The 17835-nt window shown below is 32.6% G+C and overlaps 2 long non-coding RNA genes across 2 annotated transcripts in view; both read left to right on the plus strand.

Annotated features, from left to right (window-relative positions):
* The first annotated feature begins 14671 nt into the window (after window positions 1-14671).
* LOC144842959 (uncharacterized) overlaps window positions 14672-17835 on the plus strand; it is a 73287-nt gene continuing 70123 nt past the window's right edge. The window contains exon 1 of the long non-coding RNA XR_013612203.1: window positions 14672-14738. This is a non-coding gene — a long non-coding RNA (uncharacterized LOC144842959). The remainder of the gene's footprint in view (window positions 14739-17835) is intronic.
* LOC144842960 (uncharacterized) lies at window positions 14984-17478 on the plus strand. The gene is made up of 3 exons (XR_013612205.1): window positions 14984-15382; window positions 16608-16647; window positions 17380-17478. It is a non-coding gene; the product is annotated as an uncharacterized LOC144842960 (long non-coding RNA).

Consider the following 17835-nt stretch of genomic DNA (forward strand, 5'->3'; position numbering starts at 1 on the left):
ATTGACCTAGACAATATTAAAATCTCGGAGAAAAAAGAATACAGATAAGCGTGATGCGCTCCATTGAATGTGATGAGCAATAACGAAAGAGACAAAAATCCTATATTTTATATTCGGGTGGCCATACGATGACGTCACAATGTTTTTTAGCCTTATTGATGCATGATCCGATATCTACAACTCATCAACTTCTAGATTTTGTAATAAAAATAAACAGTTCACGGTTTACTTTAGAAACTATGACTGTTTTAAAAAAGACATTATTTTGACGATTTTTTAAGCTTTTTCATTAAAAACGCGCTCGAATTGTCTAATTCGACGTGTTCGTATGGCGTTATTTAAAGTGGAAAAGGTCTAGATTGTTTTCAAAATTACTAGGAAAGGCTTGAAAAATATAATTCAAGAGAAAAAACATGTTTTTCATACTCCGTGCGCACCTTACGCGTAAAATTTTTCGCGCGCGCAGGAATTTTTGACATGTTTAAAATGTCATGATCAGCGTAGAAAGTTGATTAGAAATTAATTTTGCGCATTTTAAAATTTTAAATGCGCGTGCGCGCGTAACTTCTTGTGAAACATGCCATTTTTAATCCGTAGAAAGTTTGACCTTGATATGACTTAAATTTTAACCAAGTATCAAAAAAAAATTACGTTTGGTTTTTAATCTATGAGCAATCATAACAAATCATAAAATAGCGCGTAAGTCATGTTGCGCAACTCTGACATCTTTCAAAATAGGAGGTGACCAACTTCAGGTAAATGTCCACATGTTGTCAAAGTTATGAAATGTTATGTTTACACATTTTAGAGAAACGCGCTGCACAAAAATAGCGAGAAAGAAAGAAGAATAATACAGAAAAACTAGATTTGAACTCGTCACTTTGACGAGTTCGGGTTATCCGCGCAAACGCAACATGCACATACGTTTAAAATATATGAACGCCGAAAATGATTATGCCATCCTATGACATGAATTAAATATGTTTACAGTGCTGAATTGTACCTATTTTGTAGCATACAGCATATTACAGTATTTACAGAATACACTGTATATGTTATATACAGTGGTAGCATAGACGAAATTACGAGACCCATCTTTTAAAGCCAATTATTAACATGATGACGTCATCAAATTGACTTATAAAGATAACTATTTTAGAAGATAATTATCTAAATAATTACATTAATACAAATTTGAAGAATTTTGGGCACGTGAAAGTGAGATGCGCTCTCGTTTAAACGCAATGAACTTTTACGCAAGAGATGAAAATACGACTTTTTTTATTCAACTGGCTATATGATGACGTCACAACATCTGATTTGAAAAATGTTCACATGAATTCGTATCTACAATCCAATAGCTTCCAGAAAACCTTTTAATTATGATTATCACTTTTTATTCTGACGAGCTATAACAGATTGAAATTTACTGTAAAGATGAAAATAGGTGACCCACGTTATTTACATTTTTAGACATGATGACGTCATAAAAATTAAAATATTTTTAACTCATGCGAAAGATAGTAAATTGACCTAGACAGTATTAAAATATCGGGTGAAATGGAATACGTATAAGCGAGATGCGCTCTATTTAATGTGATGAGCAATAACGAAACAGTAAAAAATCCTATATTTTACATTCGTGTGGCCATACGATGACGTCATAACATCCGAGAGGTAAAAATTATGCATGAATTCATATCTACAATTTATCTTCTTGCATAATAAGTTAAAAAAATTGGGGGTCACCTTCGATCCTGAAGAGCTATAATAGATTCAAAATAGGCATATATTTGACAATATTTTGTAACTTTTTCAACTAAAACGCGCGCAAATGTTATAAATCAACGTGTTCGTATGACGTCATTTTTATTTGAAATGATGTCAATCTTTTTTTAAATGACTAGGAAAGGCTGGAAAATCACAATTCAAGAGAAAAAAACATGTTTTTCATGCTCCGTGCGCACCTTACGCGTAAAATTTTTCGCGCGCGTGGGAATTTTTTACATGCTCAAAATGTCATGATCAGCGTAGAAAGTTGATTAGAAATTAATTTTGCGCATTTTTAAATTTTAAATGCGCGTGCGCGCGTAACTTCTTGTGAAACATGTCATTTTTAATCCATAGAAAGTTTGCCCTTGATATGACTTAAATTTTTACCAAGTGTCAATACAAAATGACTTTTGGTTTATAATCTATGACCTATCATTGAAATTCATAAAATTGCGCGTAACTTACGCTGCGCGACTCTAAAGTCATTAAAAATATGGAGGTGCACAACTTCAGGTAAATGTCCATATAATGACAAAGTTATACAAAAGATATATTCACAAGCAATAGGGGATATGCTGTAGACAAAAATCCGGGAAAGAAAGAAGAATAACAAAGAAGATGAAAAAGATATTTACAATCACAAGGGTTATCCTGCAACTAAGTTGCGGATAACCAAAAAAATATTGATCCCATACAATAACAAGGAGTTATCCGCCAAGTGCGGATAACTAAAAAGATATTTACAATAACAAGGGTTATCCGCAACTTACTAGTTGCGGATAACCAAAAAAGAAAAAAGAAAAAAAAAAGATCCTGACAATAACAAGGGGTTATCCGCCAAGTGCGGATAACCAACTAGATTTGAACTCGTCACTTTGACGAGTTCGAGTTATCCGCGCAAACGCAACATGCACATACTTAACTATATGAACCTCGACAATTATTATGCCATCCTATGACATGAAATAAATATGTTTACAGTGCTGAATTGTACCTATTATGTAGCACTATAGCATACACCATATTACAGTATTTTACAGAATAAACTGTATATGTTATATACAGTGTAGCATAGACAAAAGTACGAGACCCATCTTTTAAATCCAATTATTAACACGATGACATCATCAAATTGACATAATTATAAAGATAACAATTTTAGAAGATAATTATCTAAATAATTACATTAAAACAAATTTGAAGAATTGTGGGCATGTAAAAGTGAGATGCGCTCTCGTTTAAACGCAATGAACTTTTACGCAAGAGATGTAAATGTGACTTTTTGAATTCAACTGGCCATATGATGACGTCACAACATCTGATTGGCAAAATATTTACATGAATTCGTATCTACAATCCAATAGCTTCCAGAAAACGTTTTAATCATGATTATCACTTTTTATTCTGACGAGCTATAACAGATTGAAATTTACAGTAAAGATGAAAATAGGTGACCCACGTTATTTACATTTTTAGGCACGATGACGTCATAAAAATTAAAATATTTTTAACTCATGCGAAAGATAGTTGATTGACCTAGACAGTATTAAAATATCTGAGGAAATGGAGTACGTATAAGCGAGATGCGCGCTATTTAATGTGATGAGCAATAACGAAAGAGTAAAAAATTCTATATTTTACATTCGTGTGGCCATACGATGACGTCATAACATCCGAGTGGTAAAGATTCTGCATGAATTTATATCTACAACATATCTGCTTACATATTAAATTAAAAAAATTGGGGGTCGTGGATGATCCTGAGGAGCTATAATAGATTAAAAATAGGCAAAATTTTGACAATATTTTGTCACTTTTGCAACTAAAACGCGCGCAAATGGTATAAATCAACGTGTTCGTATGACGTCATTTTAATTTGAAATGATGTCAATCTTTTTTAAAATGACTAGGAAAGGCTGGAAAATCATAATTCAAGTGAAAAAACATGATTTTCATGCTCCGTGCGCACCATACGCGTAAACTTTTTCGCGCGCGCGGGAATTTTTGACATGCTCAAAATATCATGATCAGCGTAGAAAATTGATTAGAAATTAATTTTGCGCATTTTGAAACTTTAAATGCGCGTGCGCACGTAACTTCTTGTTAAACATGCCATTTTTAATCCATAGAAAGTTTGCCCTTGATATGACTTAAATTTTCACCAAGTGTCAATACAAAATGACTTTTGGTTTATAATCTATGACCAAACATTGAAATTCATAAAATCGCGCGTAACTTACGCTACGCGACTCTAACGTCATATAACGAAGTTTCCTGCACATCTACAGCTACAGATCAATCTTATGACAAAGTTATACAATCTTATGTTGACAAGGGTGAGAGATATGCGTGCAACAAAATTCCGGGAAAGAAAGAAGAACAAAGACTAGACATGAAACTCGTCACATTGACGAGTTAGTTATCCGCACCACGACAAACGCCACGTGCACGTCATACGTTGGAATATTGCACACAGATAAAGATTATGGCATTATGACAAGAACTGAAGAATATGATATGCTGTTAGTGCTGAATTCTGTCAATTTTGTGTCCTATACAGTAGTATATACATGCAAACAGTATAATCTGTATACATATTACATACAGTGTAGAATAGGTGAAATTACGGGACCCGCCATTTATTCCAATTTTTAACATGGCGACGGTATCAAAATGAAACACTTAGATAGCAATTTCAGAAGGAAATTATCTCAGGAACAACATATAAACGTGTAGAAGAAATTTGAATACGTAAAATATAGATGCGCACCCTTTTAAATGTGATGAACTATTACGCAAAATATGAAAATACGACTTTTTTTATTCAACTGGCCATATGATGACGTCACAACATCCGATTGGCAAAATGTTTACATGAATTCGTATCTACAATTCAATAGCTTCCAGAAAACGTTTTAATCATGATTATTACGTTTTATTCTGACGAGCTATAACAGATTGAAAGTTACTGTAAAGATGAAAATAGTACGTTATTTACATTTTTAGACATGATGACGTCATAAAAATTAAAATATTTTTAACTCATGCGAAAGATAGTTCATTCACCAAGAAAATATCAAAATCGGGGTGAAAATAAAAAATGGATAAGTGGAGATGCGCTCTATTAAATGTGATGCGCTATGACGAAAGATATAAAAATCCTATATTTTATATTCGCGTGGCCATACGATGACGTTATAATGTCCGATTAGCCATATTAATGGATGATTCCCTATCTACAACTCATCAACTTCCAGAATATATAATTAAAAAAAAGTTCACCTTGTAGTTTAGAATCTATGAATGTTTAAAAAAAGGCATAATTTTGACGAATTTTGACAAATTTTTGAACTTTTTCATCAAAAACGCACGTAAATTATCCAATTGGATGTGCCCGTATGACGTAATTTTAAGTCAAAATTGTTCAAAAGTTGGTAAAATTACTAGAAAAGACTGGAAAAACATGAATCACGCGAAAATTTTTTATTTTCAACGCTACGTGCGCACCGTGCGAGTAAAAATATGCGCGCGCGTGGGAATTTTTGACATGCTCAAAATGACATGAAACTCGTAGAAAGTTGATTAGAAATTGATTTTTCGCATTTTTAAATTTTAAACGCCCGTGCGCGCGTAACTTCGTGTGAAACATGCCATTTTTTTTCCACAGTCAGTTAGCGCAAGATTTAAATTAAACTTTTGTTAAGTTTCAATTTAAATTGCTATATGGTTTTCGACCTATGTTAAATACGCGAAATTCGTTAAAACGCGCGTAAATCACGTTGCGCAATTCTGACGTCATTCACAATAGGAGGTGCACAATTTCACGTGAATGCCCACATGTTGACAAAGTTATAAAATGTTTTGTTTACAAGTTTTTGAGATACGCGAGACACAAAATTGACAGAAAGAAAGAATAATACAGAAAAACTAGATTTGAACTCGTCACTTTGACGAGTTCGGGTTATCCGCGCAAACGCAACATGCACATACTTAACTATATGAACCTTGACAATTATTATGCCATCCTATGAGATGAAATAAATATGTTTACAGTGCTGAATTGTACCTATTATGTAGCATACAGCATATTACAGTATTTACAGAATAAACTGTATATGTTATATACAGTGTAGCATAGACGAAATTACAAGACCCATCTTTTAAATCCAATTATTAACACGATGACGTCATCAAATTGGCATATAAAGATAACAATTTAGAAGATAATTATCTAAATAATTACATTAATACAAATTTGAAGAATTTTGGGCACGTAAAAGAGAGATGCGCTTTCGTTTAAATGTAATGAACTTTTGTCACTTTTGCAACTAAAACGCGCGTAAATGGTCTAAATCAACGTGTTCATATGACGTCATTTTATTTTGAAATGATGTCAATCTTTTTTTAAATGACTAGGAAAGACTGTAAAATCATAATTCAAGTGAAAAACACATGATTTTCATGCTCCGTGCGCACCTTACGCGTAATTTTTTTCGCGCGCGTGGGAATTTTTGACATGCTTAAAATATCATGATCAGCGTAGAAAGTTGATTAGAAATTAATTTTGCGCATTTTGAAATTTTAAATGCGCGTGCGCGCGTAACTTTTTGTGAAACATGCCATTTTTAATCCATAGAAAGTTTGCCCTTGATATGACTTAAATTTTCACTAAGTGTCAATACAAAATGACTTTTGGTTTATAATCTACGATCAATCATTGAAATTCATAAAATCGCGCGTAACTTACGCTGCGCGACTCTAACGTCTTATAACGAAGTTTCCTGCACATCTACAGCTACAGGTCAATCTTATGACTAAGTTATAAAAAGTTATGTCTACAAATATTTGAGATATAGCTGCAACAAAATTCCGGGAAAGAAAGAAGAATAAAGATGAACTAGATTTGAACTCGTCACTACGGACGAGTTAGGTTATCCGCAGCGCAAAAGCCACGCGCACGACATAAGTTAGAATATTGCGCGCAGAAAAACGATTATGCCATTGAAAAAGTGTTAGTGTGCCCTCTATTTTGCTTCACGTCTAAGTATATACGGTATACACTATATACTGTATACGTACTACATACAGTGCAGAATAGGTGAAAATAAGTGACCAAAGTTATTGACGCTTTTGAACATGATGACGTCATCACAATTTTAAAAATGGTAAATCATGTAAAAGATAATTGATTGACCTAGACAATATTACAAAATTGAGGAAAATGGAATATGGATAAGTAGAGATGCGCTCTATTAAATGTGATGAGCTATGACGAAAGAGACAAAAATCCTATATTTGATATTGGAGTGGCCATACGATGACGTCACAATGTCCGGTTAGCCAAATGGATGCATGATTCTATATCTACAACTCATCTACTTTCAGAATATGTAAAAAAAAATAAAATTGACCATGTAGTTTAGAATTTATGACTGTTTAAAAAAAGGTATAATTTTGACAAATTTTTGAAATTGTTTATCAAAAACGCGCGCAAATTGTTCAATTCTACGTGCTCGTATGACGTGATTTTAAGTCGAAATTGTTTGAAAGTTGGTAAAATTACTAGAAAAGGCTGAAAAAACAAAAATCAAGCAAAAAAAACATGTTTTTGCCCTACGTGCGCACGCGCGCGTAAAAATATTGCGCACGCGTGGGAATTTTTGAAATGCTCAAAATGACATGAAACGCGTAGAAAGTTGATTAGAAATGGATTTTTCTCAATTTGAAATTTTAAACGCGCGTGCGCACGTAACTTTCTGTGAAACATGCCATTTTTAATCCATAGAAAGTTTGCGCTTGATATGACTTAAATTTTCACTAAGTTTCAAAACAAAATGACTTCTAGTTTTTAATCTATTATCAATCATTGAAATTCATAAAATGGCGCGTAAGTCACGTTGCGCGACTCTAAAGTCAAAAAACTAAACGTCCTGCACATCTACCGCTACAGGTCAATATTATGACAAAGTTACACAATCTTATGTTGGCCATAATTAGAGATATGCGTGCAACAAAATTCGTGGAAAGAAAGAAGAAAATAGAAAAAAAAGAAAAAAAAAAAAAAAAAAGATCCTGACAATAACAAGGGGTTATCCGCCAAGTGCGGATAACCAACTAGATTTGAACTCGTCACTACGGACGAGTTAGGTTATCCGCAGCGCAAAAGCCACGCGCACGACATAAGTTAGAATATTGCGCACAGAAAAAGTGTTAGTGTGCCCTCTATTTTGCTTCACGTCTGAGTATATACGGTATACACTATATACTGTATACGTACTACATACAGTGCAGAATAGGTGAAAATAAGTTACCAAAGTTATTGACGCTTTTGAACATGATGACGTCATCACAATTTTAAAAATGGTAAATCATGTAAAAGATAATTGATTGACCTAGACAATATTACAAAATTGAGGAAAATGGAATATGGATAAGTAGAGATGCGCTCTATTAAATGTGATGAGCTATGACGAAAGAGACAAAAATCCTATATTTGATATTGGAGTGGCCATACGATGACGTCACAATGTCCGGTTAGCCAAATGGATGCATGATTCTACATCTACAACTCATCTACTTTCAGAATATGTAAAAAAAAATAAAATTGACCATGTAGTTTATAATCTATGACTGTTTAAAAAAAGGTATAATTTTGACAAATTTTTGAAATTGTTTATAAAAAACGCGCGCAAATTGTTCAATTCTACGTGCTCGTATGACGTGATTTTAAGTCGAAATTGTTTGAAAGTTGGTAAAATTACTAGAAAAGGCTGAAAAAACAAAAATCAAGCAAAAAAAACATGTTTTTGCCCTACGTGCGCACGCGCGCGTAAAAATATTGCGCACGCGTGGGAATTTTTGAAATGCTCAAAATGACATGAAACGCGTAGAAAGTTGATTAGAAATGGATTTTTTGCAATTTGAAATTTTAAACGCGCGTGCGCGCGTAACTTTCTGCGCAACCTGCCATTTTTAATCCATAGAAAGTTTGCGCTTGATATGACTTAAATTTTCACCAAGTTTCAATACAAAATGACTTTTGGTTTTTAATCTATGATCAATCATTGAAATTCATAAAATCGTGCGTAACTTACGCTGCGCAACTCCGAAATCGTCGAAAAGCTTGGCTGCACATCTACAGCTATAGGTCAATCTTATGAGAAAGTTATACAATCTTATGTATGCCAGAATTAGAGATATGCGTGCAACAAAATTCGTGGAAAGAAAGAAGAACATAGAAAAAAAAACTAGATTTGAACTCGTCACTTTGACGAATTCGGGTTATCCGCCACGCAAACTGCACGTGCACGTCATACGTTAGAATATTGCGCACAGAAAAACGATTATGCCATTGGAACAATTTTAGTGCGCTCTCTATTTTGTGTTACGTCTAAATATATTAAGCATAACACTATACTGTATACGTACTACATACAGTTCAGAATAGATGAAAAAAAGTGACCAAAGTTATTGACGCTTTTGAACATGATGACGTCATCACAATTTTAAAAACTGGTAAATCATGCGATAGGTAATTGATTGACCTAGACAATATAAAAAAATAACGGGAAATGGAATACCGATAAGTGGAGATGCGCTCTATTAAATGTGATGAGCTATGACGAAAGAGACAAAAATCCTCTATTTTATATTCGAGTGGCCATACGATGACGTCACAATGTCGGGTTAGCCATATCGATGCATGATTGATATCTACAACTCATCTACTTTCAGAATATGTAATAAAAAATAAAATTAACCATGTAGTTTAGAATCTATGACTGTTTAAAAAAAGGCATAATTTTGACGAATTTTTGAACTTTTTCATCAAAAACGCGCGTACATTATCTAATTCCACGTGCTCGTATGACGTGATTTTAATTCGAAATTGTTTAAAAGTTGGTAAAATTACTAGAAATGGCTGGAAAAACATAAATCACGCGAAAAAAGCATGTTTTAACGTTACGTGCGCACCGTGCGCGTAAAAATTTGCGCGCGCATGGGAATTTTTGACATGCTCAAAATGACATGAAACGCATAGAAAGTTGATTAGAAATTGATTTTTCGCATTTTGAAATTTTAAACGCGCGTGTGCGCGTAACTTTGTTTGAAACATGCAGTTTTTAATCCATAGAAAGTTTGCCCTTGATATGACTTAAATTTTCACCAAGTGTCAATACAAAATGACTTTTGGTTTTTAACCTATGTTAAATACGCGAAATTCATAAAATTGCGCGTAACTTACGCTGCGCCACTTGCACGGGATTGAAAACCTTATTACGACATCTTCAGATAGAGGTCAATCTTTTGATAAAGTTATACACTGTTATGTTGAGAAGATTTAGAGATACACGCGCAACAAAATTCTGGGAAAGAAAGAAGAATAAGAAAGAAAAAAAAAAAAGATCCTGACAATAACAAGGGGTTATCCGCCAAGTGCGGATAACCAACTAGATTTGAACTCGTCACTACGGACGAGTTAGGTTATCCGCGCAAACGCAACGTGTAATATACACGTAGAAATTCAAAGGTCTACTAGTCCAGTCAATCTACAGTTTCAACTCCCAAAAGTAGACAAAATTGCAACAAAAGATTTTTTATATTCAACTTGAAGTTAATTTTACGATAAAAAACATACAAAAAGTCTACCAAAATCGGACAACTGGAAAGGTGATAAAAAGACAATAAATCATAGCACTATTTCATTAAAATATCTTCGTATTCGGCGTAGTAATATTGTCAGAAATTGTTGTCTCTGATTGGTCGAATAAGTTTTGTGCTGTGTTGTTGTTACGACGGAAAATCAGATATTCCACAACAAGTAATGACTTTAAATCTTGTAATCAGGTAATTTATTAATTTTTTTTTCATAATTCATAATTTTAAAAGCAACATTTACTCTTTCATTAACTATTTAAACGAATGCGGCAATGTAAATTAGTCTTAGTAGATACGTAAAGAGAGATATAGCATAGGGAGCGGGGATCTACTCGCGATGTTGTTGAAAAACGTTACGTCACGCTAATTTGCGTGTACTGATGATGTAGGCCTCCGCTCGTCGTCGTGTACCACCTACACACGTTACCCATCCATGTAGCTAGCTAAAAGAAGACCGCCGATATAGGGGATGATACTAAAAACGATCTTAAATTTACTGTCATTTCAGCCTACTCTGACTAGGCGTGAAAAGACAAAATTCGGATATTATTATATAGGCCTAGGGCCAACCGCTCTTCATTTTTTTAATGAATTAAGCACAAAAATAGGGCCTAGGTAAGCTTAGCTAGGCTAGCTTATACTGCCTAATAATAAAAGGTCAGGCAGCCGCTCCTACCCGACCGGGCCATGGTCTAGATCTAATAGATAGGGCATATGCCTAGGTAGTAGGCACAGCTATGCACTATTCTTAACCCCGGAATGTATATATAATTAATATAAGAGTTGCCAACTTTTTAGTAACTTAAATAGTATAGTAGTGAGGCTAGGCCTCTAGTAATACTAATACTCCTAGGCCTATTTATTTTTTATCAAACCTACTAGGCCTAGGCCTAGTAGGGCCTGGCCTATGCGATATACATTTCCTCTGTGTAAACTACAGATTATATTCTATTAATGCATTTGTTGTGATATCTATTTCATTTACCTTAGATATCTTGTACTACTATTAAACAATGCAGTACTGTACTGCATCATTTGCAGAGAAACAATTGATGAGAAGAGTTATAAATCTGTATCAATCAGACAGAAAGGTATGTTTAGTTACATTTTTCTCTGGCATTATACATCATTAATGTTTTTTTTCTAATACATTTTCATCTTCAATGAACTAAAAAAACAAATGAAAGTTTGTTTTTCACTGTATAATTTTGTTACTACTATTTTAGGAGCAGATAGTGTGAATACAGCGAGCGTTCAAAGAGGATTGAAGCCCAATGCTGTTGCGGGGTCAGTGGTCCATACAAATTGCCAGAAGAATTACATAAACGTAAAGGTCATAAAATATGGTGTACATTTTAAGATACATACATGCATGATCAAAACAGTTCCTTGACAATGGTTTCAGTGAACTATTGGCAAGTTATTAGTGTTTTATTAATGGTGATGTAGTGTTGACTGTTATACTTTATTGTAAAGTAAATAATTAATGTTTATGAATTGAATAGAGATATTAATATTTCAGAATGATTGACTTATATTTAACAGGGCAGAGAGTTAAATAGAAAATAGTCAATCTTTAAATGAATGAAATATTCTCTCCACTTCACGAAAAAATACATTCATTATTATTATAAACTTTTATTCAATATATGTGTAATTATTGTACTTATTACTTGAGTTTCCTGTCTCTTGTAATAAAAAATGTTTACATAAATGTACTTATACTTATTATTTGAGCTTCCCATCTCTTATGATAGTACAGTACAAATAATGTTGAAATACATACTTGTGTTTCAAGTACCGTAATTTAAAATGATATATAGTATAGTATATAATACTGGTGTATATTATTACTAATTACTTTTAAATTTCTCATATTTTGTGTCAGTAATGCTGTTATGAAAAAATTCAAGTAAACACGACATCTCATATTTTTAAGAGCTATGCATGTTATATTCAACATCTATTCATGAGATCTTGTTGACTAGTTTGTACCTGTACGTATTTGAGAATGATCAGATTTGGTTGAAAATATTAATGTTCAGACTAAATATGTGTACAAATTACAAAAAAAAAATTAAAATAACTGGCTGGGTCGAGTTTATTTACTGGACTAGTATTTTATATGGCTACTGGAAAAATAATGCCACTGACCAGCTGCAGCATGTTAATTTATAAGTAGTGTTCGGGTAAATGATTTTTGTGTACATCTGTAAAAACTACAGTACTGCCATTATTAAAATGCACATTGCACGACTGAAATATTTTATACATATACAGTAGTACATGTAAATGCATGTAAAAAGAAATGATGTGTGCAATATACTATAGTTACTGTATTTATGAAAATAAATATTGAGAAATTACTTTACAAAATGTAATTTGTGTTATTTGTCGTCCAATGTCGTATACAGTATTCGTAATAGGGCTAGATCTTAAATTATACAGTATTAAAATAAAATAATCATGGGTTAACAAAATTAATTTATATTACAATTTATTTAAGGGCTATCCAAGGAGATATACTGTAATAAAATTCCTTCACTTGCTAGTGTTGCCCGAAAGCTCTGCTAATTTTTTCTGGCTGTTTTACTTCATCGTTTTGATTTATTAGCTTTTCACTTTTTTTTTTATCTCATTGTCATTTTTTCAGTAATTTGCCTTTGGATAAATAATAATTATATATATAATATACTTATTTAAATTAAAATAAAAGTCGGTCTCAGATGTTGACCTGTGTACAGTAGGGCTCTCCCACAATTGCCTAACGGTGGTAGTAGGCCTAGCTAGTCTAAAAATGTAGTGCAAGTGAGTGGCCCATAACGTAAGTAGGCTATTATTTATTGATTCATCACATTCAATCCTATATGAAATGCATCTCTGGCTGGCATCAATTACCCATACGGAATAGGCCTAACCTAAAAAGTTGGCCTAGGCCTAGAAAAAAGGTTTAGTCAGAGTCTACCACAACATCAGGAGGGTGACAGTCCAGAATAGACAGGTCTAGGCTAGAGAGAGGCATACACCAGTTATTCGGCATTTTTGTTTGCATTACAATTTTTTTTATACTAAATCAACTCACTGACTTGAAATGACTGAAATACTAATGAAAACTACATTAGCAGCAGATGGCGTAATTATAAAGATGCCTAATAAACAAGTGAAAATAAACAAAAAAGCGACGACTACGCTCTAGTTAGTAGGCCCCGACCCAATAGCAGCCATGTCCCCATGTGTTTACACACAACAAAAACGATGACCAAAACAGAGGTGGTGACCTAGATGACCTGACTATTAGCCAATCAGGGACAAGGAATTTTATGCTAATTAGGTAAACCGTTGAACACATCGCGCAAGAAAACAAAAAACAAAGTTCGACACTTTTCTACTTTAAATACACATTTTCTGTTGTCCGATTTTGGTAGACTTTTTACAAGACGTTTATAGTATTTTTATCTATCAAATAAGTGTATAAAATCATTTATTGCAATTTTGTCCACCAAAAATCGTAGATTGACTGGACTATACGTGAAAACTAATTTTCGTTATTTGTTACAATAATATTGATATTTTTGGCGGAGATTGCTTGCCATACTGTGTGGTGAAATTTGATCGAGGGGCCGGGGAAGGAAGGAGAGAAAAGACAACGTTGAACGTGTTGTTGTTGTATGCATGACTTGGATAACTCCACGTTGATTTTTATTTAGAGTCGCCACTCTCTGATAAAATTACAACAATTTTATATATTGTTATATATTATTCGTCAACGAATAATAATAATATCAAACTCAAGTTGTTTATAATTTGATTAGTATAAGAAATAGGTAAGAAATTATGTGGATTGTTTGATTTGTAGTTGTAATTGCAACGTACTGACTGACTGGGCCTGCCACCAAGCCTACTTGTTACACACGGGAGGCTTGTTTTCAGAGAGATGATTAACGTAGTGACGTTTTTGTCAATGGCTTCCGAAGGAGAGGAGAACGTGTATGGCCTGATTTGTATGTTAAATATGAACAAATAGGCCTATAGAGTTTTAATTTATCTGGCAATTTTATAACCAATTTGTATGGATGGACTGGTTTTTTTAAAAATAATAATTAATGTTAAACAATTTGCAATCATAGAAACCTTTAACTTTATGCATAGACCTAAATCAATACATTTTAGTGGTTTAATACAAGTTAGTATCTATTTTTTAATTTCTTTTTAGGTTGTACCTGTGCATTTATAGTGTGCATTTGTACATTATTGTTTGCAGAAATTGTTAATTTTAAGCAATTTCATAGTATCTACAGTAGAATATCGTAAGTAAAGTAGGCCTAGGCCTAGTGTACATAAAATAAATAATTTGTAGAGATGATTAATGGCCTCATGATTGGGAGTGAAGAGTTGCCTGTTATTTTGTAGGCATTTACTATTATGAAACATTTACATAATTCAGATTTTATTGTTTGTGAATAAAATATTAAATGAAATTAGCATTGAGACAACATGTAGGCCCTAATCAGTCGTCTTATACCCAGTGTTAATGTTGTTTATTGCCATTATTAATGTTTTTCCTTGTTTTTTTTTAGATTGTAGAACATATACAGTGTCGGCTACAGCTGTGAGTATTAGTAGATTATCTGATAAACGGAGAAAACATATTTTCCTTACTTTGTGAACTGTTGCCTCTTATTTTGTAGGCATTTTCTATTATGAAACATTTACATCATTCAGATTTTATGGTTTGTGAATAAAATATTAAATGAAATTAGCATTGAGACAACATGTAGGCCCTAACCACCGTCCCATACCTAAAGTCATTTTGAGGAAATTTCTTAATTTTTCAGACCTCGATTAAGAAGCATGTTGATTTGGAAAAAGTGTTAATGTTGTTTATTGCCATTATTAATGTTTTCCTTGTTTTTTCTTAGATTGTAGAACATATACAGTGTCGGCTACAGCTGTGTGAGTATTAGTAGATTATCTGTTAAACAGAGAAAACATATTTTCCTTACTTTGTGAACTGTTGCCTGTTATTTTGTAGGCATTTTCTATTATGAAACATTTACATCATTCAGATTTTATGGTTTGTGAATAAAATATTAAATGAAATTAGCATTGAGAGAACATGTAAGCCCTAATCAGCTGTCTCATACCCAAAGTCATTTTGAGGAAATTTCTTAATTTTTCAGACATTGATTAAGAAGCATTTTGATTTGGAAAAAGTGTTAATGTTGTTAATAATGTTTTTCCTTGTTTTTTTTTAGATTGTAAAAAATATACAGTGTCAGCTACAGCTGTGAGTATTAGTAGATTATCTGTTAAACGGAGAAAACATATTTTTCCTTACTTTGTGAACTGTTGCCTGTTATTTTGTAGGCATTTTCTATTATGAAACATTTACATAATTCTATTCTAATTTTATTGTTTGTGAATAATACCCCTTTCACACCAAAACTCCGGAGAGTCTCCGGAGACACCCCGGGGTTTATGAACATTCAAAACGTCGAGAAACTCCGGAGATACCCCTTTCACACCAACCTAGCGCCACCGGGGTTAATAAAATAAAATTGTAAATGTCGCCCTCTATTTTTTTTGTTTACATAGCGACGATCATTAGAATAATTTTAATTAACAATATTTTTAATTTAATAATTACTTTCAAAAGTCTCAGAAGTAATATAATGTTTTATTGATACTACTTATTATTTTTTAAACCCGCTATATATTTTGTACAAATATTTAAAGTATTTTGAAATAAAACTAAAGCAATGAGTGATCTTAGAGGATGACCTTTTGACCCGAAACACTCCGGAGTTTGATGTTGGTACCTTTCACACCAAAACACCGGGGTGTCCCCGCAGTTCGCTCTCCGGAGAATGTTCAGCTGTTCAACCCCGCAGTTTTAAACTCCGGAGTTGCTTGATTTTACCTTTCACACCAAACAGCGGGGCGTCAACTCCGGGGTGTCTCCGGAGTGTCTCCGGAGTTTTGCTTTTGGTGTGAAAGGGGTACTAGATATTAAATGAAATTAGTATTGAGACAACATGTAGACCCCAATCAACCAGCCCATACCTAAAGTCATTTTGAGGAAATTTCTTAATTTTTCGATTAAGAAGCATGTTGATTTTGAAAAAGTGATAATGTTGTTTATTGCCATTATTAATGATTTTCCTTTTATTTTTTAGATTGTAGTTGTACAGAAAATATACAGTGTCAGTTACAGCTGTGAGTATTAGAAAATAATCTGTAAAATGGAAAAACATATTTTTCTTACTTTATGCCCTCCCTTAATTGATAAACATGTGTTGTCTATAAATTTACAATACTGAGTGACCAAATATTTTTGTGTATAAAATTCTATTATATTAGAACATTGAATAAATAAACCTATTTTCAGATTATATGTTTATACTAGGACTTTATTGAATATTACAATATAACAATTTATATGAATTATCATTTTATACAAGTATTTGATTAAAAGCAAAAAAAATACAAGTTGATTTGAAGTTGAAAAATTGTGAAGGTGAAAGAATTTGTTTCCGACATATTCCATATAATGAATTTTTGACATATTTTTAGGTCACAATATCTTCTATAGTGATTTAGTTATAATATTGTATAAACCAAAGTCATAAATATATTATCACAATTTACTTAAAAATTTAGGACAATCATCCTTTTTAACATAAATGTGGTGGTCAGTTTCTCCAGGCATATACTTACAATTTATAAAATGGGTCTATCCTGAATTTAGTAGTGAGTTGGTCCTAATTTGGTTTGCTAGGCTCAATAGATCATGTTACATTCCACAAGGGGGATGTATATAATATTATTTAGCTATTTGTAAATACACTGATTTATTTACTGATTCAATATATAATTCTTTGACTGGAATTCTTAGTACAGTGTATCTTAAAATTAATAACTAACTCTTTTTTTTTTCTTTTATTGTAGGTGACTGTCTTATATAAACCCACTGGATCTCAGAAGAGATCCGGATCTTTAGAAAAAGATCCTTCTCTCCGAAGAGAGTATCTACGAGGGGTTACCGAACAAAGAATATTTCTGTACAATTTATCTGTAAACAATCTTTAAAACATTCAGTAAAACCTTAATAAACAAAAGTTTATTAAAAAACCATTTTTGCAATAAACAAAAGTTTATTACAAAACCATTTTTGCAATAAACAAAAGTTTATTACAAAACCATTTTTGCAAAAGCAAAAGTGTAAAACATTCAGTAAAACCTTGAAGATAACACAAGTTTATCGCAAGGAAACAACTAGTAAACAGAAGTTTATTAGAAAACCATTTTTGCAAAATCAAATTTTGATTATACAAACAAAAGTTTGAAGAATAAAACAGAAGCTTATTATAAAGAAATAAATATTAAACAGAGTTCATTACAAAA

The sequence above is a fragment of the Antedon bifida genome, chromosome 5, assembly GCF_963402885.1.
Source record: "Antedon bifida chromosome 5, ecAntBifi1.1, whole genome shotgun sequence".
Classification (NCBI taxonomy): domain Eukaryota; kingdom Metazoa; phylum Echinodermata; class Crinoidea; order Comatulida; family Antedonidae; genus Antedon; species Antedon bifida.